Genomic DNA, 10,110 nt, shown 5'->3' with positions numbered 1-10,110 from the left:
TAAATTTTGGCTAATGCAGTTTGGGTGGAAATGATGCATAATACTTCATGGTGTGGCCCTAAAATCCTCCATACTCCTGTTTTCCCTTTCACAGCGACTATGGAGACCATAGGACAAAGACTGTGGGCTTTCAAGATGAAATAAGCCTAGATTCTCAATTAGCTATTAGAATTAGCTAATTAGAATTCTCCAATTCTCAATTGGAGAAGACTAAGAAATCCATTATACCAGGGTTATACACTAGATTTTGCTTCAGTATGATAAAACTTTCACTCTGATAAACTTCTCACATGATTTCTTTTTTTCTTTCTTTTTCTTTCTTCTTTTTTTTTTTTTCCAACAGGTTTTATTACACAGACAGGGAGGGGGTGGGGCTCAGTCCTTCTTGGCTGCTGCCTTCCTCGTGGCTGCAAGGACATTGCTCAGCTCCTCTCTCTTCCTCTTGGCTCAAATGTGTGTCCCCACCCTTTTCTTGATGAATTTCAGGGCCCTCTTGTCCTTAGAACCTTGAGCAGCTCCATGGTGCCTCTCATTGGGGGCAAAGCCACACACCTCTCGGATCATGTCCCGAACGCACGTGGTGTGCTTGGTGAAGCGCCCGCGGTGGCGGCTGTGCCGCGGCTTGCTCACGCTCTCGGTCACCTTGTGGCCCTTGTTGAGGCCCCCGGCCAAGGGGTAGCGCAGAGCCATGGCTGCTGCTCCTTAATGGCTGTCACGGCAGGAGGGCTGGCGTAGCGCGGACTCACATGATTTCAAAACTACTTTTAATTTTCTTTTCCACATACCAAACCTATTCTAGCTTTTTTGTTTGTTTCAACTTTAATATTACTTACTATCTGCTGTCCCTTACCAGTAGGTTAGGTGTTCCTAGGCATATCCATATTAAACTCCTGTAATATTTGTCCCATTGTTCTAAGTATTTATTTGATATTCTTATTTTTACTAAAATCATATGAGAGCAGGCTTTATCATTTTACTTTGCTGTTTTAATAGAGGATGTAGTTTAATACATAAAAGTAAATATGTGTTTACTAAATGAATCCTGATATCCTGAAACTATATGTTCATTAAGTATTGAATTATTTCCAGTTATTGAAAGAAGAGGGGGAGGAACTAAAATAAGTTAAGTCTTGGGAGAGCAGTAGGATAAGAATAAATAAACAATATGAAATAAATCCATGAAGAAGAAAGTGAGGTATGGGAGGACTAAATAAATAAAAACTTGGAGAATTAAATGCAAGCTCTCAAAAAAGATTAGTGAGTAAAAGTTTTGTTTTCTATTTATTAATAAATAATGCGTTTTTGGAGACTGTAGGTCAAGAAACTAACATTAATGCTGTTGATAGTGAATTGGGGTGGGGACTAATAAAATTACTGCAGTTTCTCTTCCAGCATAAGTCTAACTTTTCAGAAATTTCTGGTTACCTTCAGCATAACTAACATCTTGAGATATCTACTGCAGTTCTTCTTTAGTCAAGATCTGCAAAAGTTCATTAAGCCTTGGTTAGAGAGTCTAGAAACCAATCAAGACTCTGATATACCTTCTCACTGATTAAGAATATGAGTATTTTTTATTGAAGCATATTTTGACTTAGGTCTAAATTTCTATCTAAACTTAAGTCATATAAACTGTCTGGAACACAGTTCAGCAGCAATATATATCCCAACTTGAGGCCCAGTGCACAAATTCATGCACCAGTGGGGTCTCTCGGCCTGGCCTGCAGGATCAAGCCGAAACTGGCACTCCAGCATCCTCCCAGGAGTCCGGGATTGTGAGAGGGCACAGTCCAGGCTGAGGGACCACACCGGTGTACTATCGGGGCGGGAGAGGGACCTGGGAGATTGGTCAGCTAGGGAGGGACTGCAGGAGGGCTCCAGGGTATGTCCAGCCCATATCGCTCAGTCACAATCAGTGGGACACCAGCAACAAGATAACCTACAGGTCAGAGCATCTGCCCCCTGGTGGTCAGTGCATATCATAGCGACTGGTCGACCAACCGGTCAAGTTTCTGGCCCCTGGTGGTAAGTGCACATCATAGCGAGCGGTTGAGCAGCCTTAGCATATCATTAGCATATTACTCTTTGATTGGTTGAATGGCCGACCTACCCTTCAACTGGACACTTAGCATATTTGGCTTTTATTGTATAGGATGATATGACCTGGAAATAATTAATTCATTCAGTACTTACAAGATACTTTTATTGTGCTAGGTATTTGCCAGATTTATTTCTGAAAATGGGATAGTACAGAACTCATACAACTTAACAAAAAGAAGATAAACAACCCAATCAAAAAATGGGCAATGGACCTAAATAGATACTTTTGGAATAGGACATAAGGAAGGCCAAGACATATGAAAACATGCTCAAAGTCACTAATCACCTGAGAGATACAAATCAAAAGGACAATGAGGTACCATCTCACACCTGTCAGAATGGCTATCATCAACAAATGACAAGTGCTGGTAAGGATGCGGATAAAAAGGAACACTCGTGCACTGCTGGTGGGAATGCAGACTGGTGCAGTCACTGTGGAAAACAGTATGGAGTTTCCTCAAAAAACTAAAAATGGAACTCCCATTTGACCCAGTGATCCCACTTCTAGGAATATATCCCAAGAAACTAGAAACACCAATCAGAAAGGATAAATGCACCCCTATGTTCCTAGCAGCACAATTTACCATAGCTAAGATTTGGAAACAGCCTAAGTGCCCATCAGCATATGAGTGAATTAAAAAACTGTGGTACTTCTCCAGAATGGAATACTATGCTGCTATAAAAAAAAGAATTCATATCATTTGCAACAGCATGGATGGAACTGGAGAGCATTATGCTAAGTGAAATAAGCCAGTCAGAGAAAGATAAATATCACATGATCTCACTCATTATAATGAACAACATAAACTGATGAACAAAAATAGATCCTGAGAAAGAAAAGCATCGATCAGACCGTCAAACCTCAGAGGGAAGGTGTGGGTGAGGGGGAGAGATCAACCAAAGGACTTGTATGCATGCATATAAGCCTAACCAATTGACACAGACATCAGGGGTGTGAGGCCATGAGTGGGGGGATTGGAGGGGTAATGGGAGAGATAAGGACACATATGTAATACCTAAATCAATAAAGAAAATAGGATCATGCAAAGAATAAGATGCAGCACTTTTCTAAAGATAAAAAAATTACAGTATGTAAAAACAGTGGCATATATATGTATATATAAAACTATAAAATTATCAATATTTGGTTTTATTTTTTAACTCAATTAATATGAAAACATGTAGGACAGTATAACAAGTCAGAAAAGATTTCTAAATCCCACACATTTAGAGTCAGGAAATAAATTCTGAAATGAATTTATAAGTGAAAAACAAAACTGGCTAATATTCACAGGATAATAATCAAATTGTACTGGATATAATTGGTATTACATCAGCATTCTGCAAGTTATTTTCTATTTCTATAGCTGTAAATCAGCCTAGATGATGACAAACAAAGGCATAGATAACTCAGAAGGTGGAGCTGGTCATGACACTCATTCCATTTCAAAATCTCTCACAATTTTCCTTCCATCTACAAGGAAATCATGGTTTATAATCTAGTCTGGAGGAGAGAGTAATTAGTCAGTCATCAAAGCATGAAGCAGGGATCTTCTTTTGGATATGTGAGCAGAGTGGTGGAAATGGTATTTAAACTAAAGCTGAAAAATAAATGCGTGGCTTAAATGGAGTCAGTGGGTAGAGAGGAGAGGTGTTCTTAGAATTAAGTAAAGAGGGCAAGACAGAATTAATCCTCTTGTTTTCTTTAGGAGTCATAGGCATTGACCATTCTGTTGATATTTGTTTGCTCAGGGGAAATTAAAGTACAGAAAATATCTATGTATTAATGCTTGGGTCTGCCTTATTGGCAGGTACTTTCCATGCAGTGCTACTTGACTTTCATGAAATGCAAAATGAAGTGAAGCGATCATACATTTTCAAGGATTCAATTCTGTTGACTCTAATCATTTAGACCATGCATTTCTACCATGGAAAGCTAAGATAAAATAATCAGTGTAATTATGTGCAAAACTAAATTTCATTGCAGATAGAGTTAGGTATTCATTAGAACAGGTATGTAAGAGAAATCTATAGCTTAAAATCCCCACTCTTTTAATAAACTTGTCCCCTCCATAGTGTAGGCAGGTTACTTATCTCCTTTGTATCTCAGCTTTCTTGGCTGTAAAGTAAATACCAATAATATAATGTAATTGCAAATATTTTACATATATTTTTGGTTTTGCCATCTAGGTGATCTGTGTAATGTTACGTGAGGATTTTCAAAGAACCAAAATTGTGCTGTCCCCTTTTCTTTACCTTCTGAAAATTCCATATACATAGTTTTACTTATATTTACTATGAAAGTACTTACCTAATTCACAAAATATTTTTCCTATATGATGTGTTTTCAAACCCAGATGTCATAGACATCTCAGAGAAAGCAAATATAAATTGTCTATGTTTTATTTTGAAAAACCCCAATATTAGGGACAAGAGTTATAATTTTTTAGCATAGGAAAAAGCCTGATTTAGCATCATGAATTGATTATTTTACAATTGTATATTATTTGAATTTATATTAGCTAACAGTATGATGTATTTTCTTATTTCTGAATATTTAGTTGTCACCAGTGGAAACAAAAGTGCTTTATAAAAACACTCTGTTTAAACATGTTAATGATGCTTAACAGAATTTGTTCAGAAGCTAGGAGACTTTTTTTTTGATAGAGAATTATATCACATATAACAAGAGATTTAATATTTGAACAAATATATTTGTTCTGGGAGGCTTTTCCTCAACTTTTAGATCATCATAAGTACATTGTTCATTCAATTTTCTGTTATGTCCTTCCCTGTAATAATGCTGAGTTAGATAAAATACTTAAAGTATACACATTTTCCATTTTTAAAGATTAAAAATCCATTGAAAAAAACATCAGAATTGGTGTCAGTTTCTGAGAAAGTAATAAATCTGGGTGTGTTTTTTATATATGTTTCTTCTTTTAACATCTGCTGTTACATAGCTACATCAAATCAATCAATAAAATACCATTGACTTTAATAGCATTTGACCTCCCTACAATGAAGCAACATCCTTGCCAAAGTAGAGTACATTTTCAGATACTTTCCCTGATAAGAATAGCTAATTCACATCAATTCTAACTGCTTCTGCACAACTGGTAAAAATTAAAAGTCATATTTTATCATGTAAATTAAAATATCATCTGTCTAGAAGATCCTGATATAGAGTTACCATCGTGCAACATTTATACTTTAAAAGACATAAAAAAGGTGAAAAACAAACAAATAGTTCTGAAAACAAAGATGGAGGGACAGTCTTCTTTCAAAGTATAAGAGACATTCTATGGGTGTAATGCAATTAATTTAGGGGGTAAAAACTCCACTGTTCTAATAATACTGTATTTCATGAAATAAGGAATCCCACTCTTGAGAAAGGTGACAAGAAGCCTATATGTTCCCCTCAATTTCTACCTCCTAGGTCAGAGCATGGTTTTGCAAACTTTCCAATATAAGGCATTAGCTCTTTCAGTTTACAGAGTTTGACTAATTCTTTAAAAAATGTATGTGAACTGCCTTCCATAGAAGTCTGATCCATTTTAGGGCCTCAATAATCAGTGCATATGTAATTATCATTTTTTCAACAACACCCCAAGGTATTAGCTGAGAATTTCCTGTATATGCGCCTTATGTTTATCTGCTCTGTATGAAGCAGAGATCTTAGGGTCCTTCTTTGGTTCCATAAATATTTTCTCATGACAAATATATTAGGGGAAATGAGTAACTTTTTAAGATTGGTGCCTAATAACAAGGGTCAGTTTATTTACCATTTAATCTAATCCTTTGTTCAATGGCAATACCCATCAGAACATTAACTTCCTGCTTACAAGTTAGAGAAATGTAATTAATATACAAAGAATATACATGATAGCCTTCAAAATATTAAGTGTGGAATAATCAAAATAATTATACTTATTTTTAATGGAATATTACGCTAACATTTAAAATTACATTTTCAAAGAAAGTTTACAAAAATGTGTATTGCTTCCCATAGCATAATATTGAAAGGCCAAACCATAGGAACTTGTGCAGCTAAGGTTTGTCTAAGATTTAGCATAAAAATTGGAAGTGAATTTTTTTTCTGTGTATTCTAAAATTTTTAAAGTAGCAGGCATTTCTCTCAATATCAGAAAAAAGTAAATATTATAAATAAAAAATTGAGGCTGTGGATTATAATGAATAAAACAGTACTAATAAATTTATTTTGCTTTCTTTGTTTTAGAGTAGAAAATATTGTCCAAAATCTTTATATGCTAATGGGAACTATAGATCTGTATGCTTCTTTAAAAAATAGGAGAAACTATAATATTGAAACTGTAATTGAAAAAAAAATATTTTAAAACTAGCTAACACTTGTTAAGATTTTAAAATGCTTTATAACTTATAGTATTGCAAGATATGTAGGTTCACACACACACACAAATATACACACAGATAATTGTGTTTTGTTTAGACGTTTAAAATTTCCACCCAAATGGCATGGCTCAGTGGTTGAGCATCAACCTATGAACCAGGAATTCATGGTTCTATCCCTGGTCAGGGCACATACCTGGGTTGCAGGCTTGATCCCCAGTGTGGGGCATGCAGGGGGTAAGTGATCGATGAATCTCTCTCTACATTGATGTTTCTATTTCTCTCTCCCTCTCCCTTCCTCTCTGAAATCAATAAAAAAATATATTTTAAAAACATTTAAAAAATATCCTATAAACATCTTTAAAACCGTTTTTTTTTCCCTCTCATTTCCCTATGAGTTACATCTCACTTCTTCAAAATATTATCTGGCTTAATCATTGCTTCTATATTTTGTGGTTCAGTAGATGATACAGATGTTATTACTGATTTCCTAGACTTGCATTCCAAATTTGCTTCTTTGGGGTTTATATTTCTATGCATCTGCATTAGTGTGTTGTATCTAGACTTCTAAAACTGCTAATGGCTTATCTTTGTTACAGTTTCTCATTAAGAAATAGAGTATCTGGATTAAGTCAATCCTATTTTTTTATGACATTGAATATATATAATTTACAAATATTAGGTTTTTAATTTTTAAAATCAATGAAAAAAATAAGCCAAATTATTTTTTTCTCCTTCTTTATCTTCACAGTTAAGTATATGACAAAGAATTCCCTCTCATATGATAATATTTTTTCTAGTTGTTAACCATGCTTTTTAAAAGTGTTTTTCAGAGGAGTTAGTGAGATCTACAGTAATCTGGGGAATAAATATGAAAACATAAGTCCTATTAGCATATATAATAACTACCTAGCAAAACCATTCACAGTTTCCCTATTCTTGGATTGAGGAAGAGTGACAGCGCAATAACACAAAAAATGCCTACCCTGTAATAATTGTGAGAAGCATAATATGGCAGATAAAGAGAGAACACTTAATGATATTTAATTTTAGTATATTTAGTAGATGGATTTTAAATCAGCCAGAAACATAATTTAAACATTTGAGAAAACAAAGTAAGAAAAGACAACTTAAGTTAAAAAATCTGTCCTATAAAAACCATATTCCTATTTATTTTGTACTTTTTATTCCTTGTAGCCATCACTATAAGCTTTCCAGAGTACAATCATTGAGAAGGAACAGTACTGGGGTATTTAATGAATTCAGAGGATTTTGAAAGTGTTTTGTACTTATGATCTTGGGAGAGACTTATACAGGAATTAAGAGCTAGTTCTTAAATGTGTTCATGTTTGGTTAATGACTAACCTCACAAGGTCATTCACGCTTTTGATTTCCTTGACCTTATACATTCAACGCTAGCAAATTTTATATGTAAGGCTCTTGGGAAACAAATTGAAGGTTATATTTTGGTAAAATGAACTCTTAATTATAAATTTGGAGGCCCAGATCTACCATTAATGGTTCTGATCTACCATTAACTTGTTAAATTTATACATGTATTTATTTATTACTTTTTGGTGAAATAAATATGGAGGAATAAACTGGATGATGGCGAATTTCCACTCAACTTCAACATTCTCCAGGAAGCTTGGATCCATACTCAACATCTGAACCCTCCTATAGTCTCTCTGTTTTTGAGGACCAACCAATTTTTCTTCATTGGAGTATCTTGAGTTAGAAATAGATTCCACAGAGAGGGCATTATTTAGGACATACCCATATGGTACAACCACAAATTTCAAAAGAAGTTTAGGCACTTTTACTGCTCCCAGAAGTATGTTAGACCATGTGTACGTGTTCTGATTATGCATTATAAGCTGTTCTATTATCTTGATTTCTGGAGCACTCTGCTGGTCAAATAGTAGGTGATATATATATAAAGTTCCATACATATATATCTACTAGAGGCCTGGTGCACAAAAATTTGCATTCGGGGATGTCCCTCAGCCTGGCCTATGCCCTCTTGCAGTCTGGGACCCCTAAGAGGATGTCCACCTGCTGGCTTAGGCCCGCGCCCTGGGGGATCAGGCCCAAGCTGGCAGTCAGACATCCCTCTGGCAGCCTGGCAGCCCTCAGGGGATGTCCACTTGCCAGTGGGGAGCAGGCCTAAGCTGCAGTCGGACATCCTTAGCGTTGCTGAGGAGGCAGGAGAGGCTCCCACCACTACTGCTGTACTGGCAGCCATCAGCCTGGCTTGTGGCTGAGCAGAACTCCCCCTGTGGGAGTGCACTGATCACCAGCTGGCAGCTCCTGCATTGAGCATCTGCCCCCTGGTGGTCAGTGTGTGTCATAGTGACCAGTCATTTCCAGCCGTTCTGCTGTTAGGGTCAATTTGCATATTACCCTTTTATTATATCGGACAGAGGCCTGGTGCACAGGTGGGGGCCGGCTGGTTTGCCCTGAAGGGTGTCCCATATCAGGGAGGGGTCCTTCTGGGGTGCCTGGACAGCCTGGGTGAGGAGCTGATGGGTGTTTGCAGGTTGGACACATCCCCTTCAGGGTGGGGGTCCCCACTGGGGTGCCTGGCCAGGCTGGGTGAGGGGCTGATGACTGTTTTCAGGCTGGTCAAGCCCCCCCCAGTGGGGACCCTCACTCCATGGAGGTTTGGCCAGCCTGGGTGACGAGCTGATGGCTGTTTTCAGGCTGGCCACACCCCCTTTAGGTTGGGAGGTCCCCACTGGGGTTCCTGGCCAGTCTGGGTGAGGGGCTGAGGACTGTTTTCAGGCTGGCCAAGCACCCCCAGCGATGGAAGCTCCCAGCCTCTCCTTCTTTTCTTTTTTTTTTTTTAATTCTGGGATTTATTTACCTTCTATAATTGAAACTTTGTAGCCTTGAGAGGAGCTCAGAGCCGGCCAGTGCACGCAGGAGGGAAGCTTGGCTTCCTCCATCACCAGGGGCAACCCACTCCTGCTGGCTCCAGCTCTGTGGCCATGGCCAGCTGAAAGCAGGTATCTGGGGTTTATTTCCCTTCTATAATTGAAACTTTGTTGCTTTGAGTGGAGCTCAGAGCCAGGTCATGGCAGGCGGGAAGCTTGGCTTCCTCCATCATTGGGGCAACCAAGCCTCCTGCTTGCTTCAGCTCCGTGGCTGCCAGCTGCCATCTTGGTTGGGTTAATTTGCATATAGTCACTCTGATTGGCTGGTGGGCATGGCTTAAGGCATAGCAAAGGCACGGTCAATTTGCATGTTGCCTTTTATTAGTGTAGATATGTATTGAACTTCCCCATTCCCCAGTTAACTCAGCATTGAGCAAGTGGCTTCTATGTTAGGGAGCCCTGGAGGGAGTGAGGCTAGTAAATTATTGTACTACTGCTTATCAGGAACTCAATAGGAGTTCAGTAGCTCTATTGTGATGATGGATGGTGCCTAATTTTATGCAAGACTTGGCATTTATAGCTATTTGTCATTGATTTTGATAATACCTCTTTTGCATAACATCGTTTTTGGACTTAAGAGACCAGGATTTTTATTTGATTATCCCTTTAGTGTACGGACCTGTTCTAGGACATTTCTAGCTCCTTTGCACTTCCACAGTCTGGCCATCCAAATATAAATATTATGTATAGCCACAGTAAAATGTCA

The 10,110-nt window shown here is 37.8% G+C and overlaps 1 pseudogene across 1 annotated transcript; it reads right to left on the bottom strand.

Annotated features, from left to right (window-relative positions):
* Nucleotides 1-375: 375 nt before the first annotated feature.
* Nucleotides 376-690, bottom strand: LOC308528524 (large ribosomal subunit protein eL36-like; annotated as a pseudogene). Its single transcript has one exon. The product of its transcript is annotated as a large ribosomal subunit protein eL36-like (transcript).
* Between the last annotated feature and the right edge of the window lie 9,420 nt (nucleotides 691-10,110).

The sequence above is a fragment of the Myotis nattereri genome, assembly GCF_964212035.1.
Source record: "Myotis nattereri genome assembly, chromosome: 12".
Taxonomy (NCBI): domain Eukaryota; kingdom Metazoa; phylum Chordata; class Mammalia; order Chiroptera; family Vespertilionidae; genus Myotis; species Myotis nattereri.
This window is presented reverse-complemented; position numbering and strand designations above follow the sequence as displayed.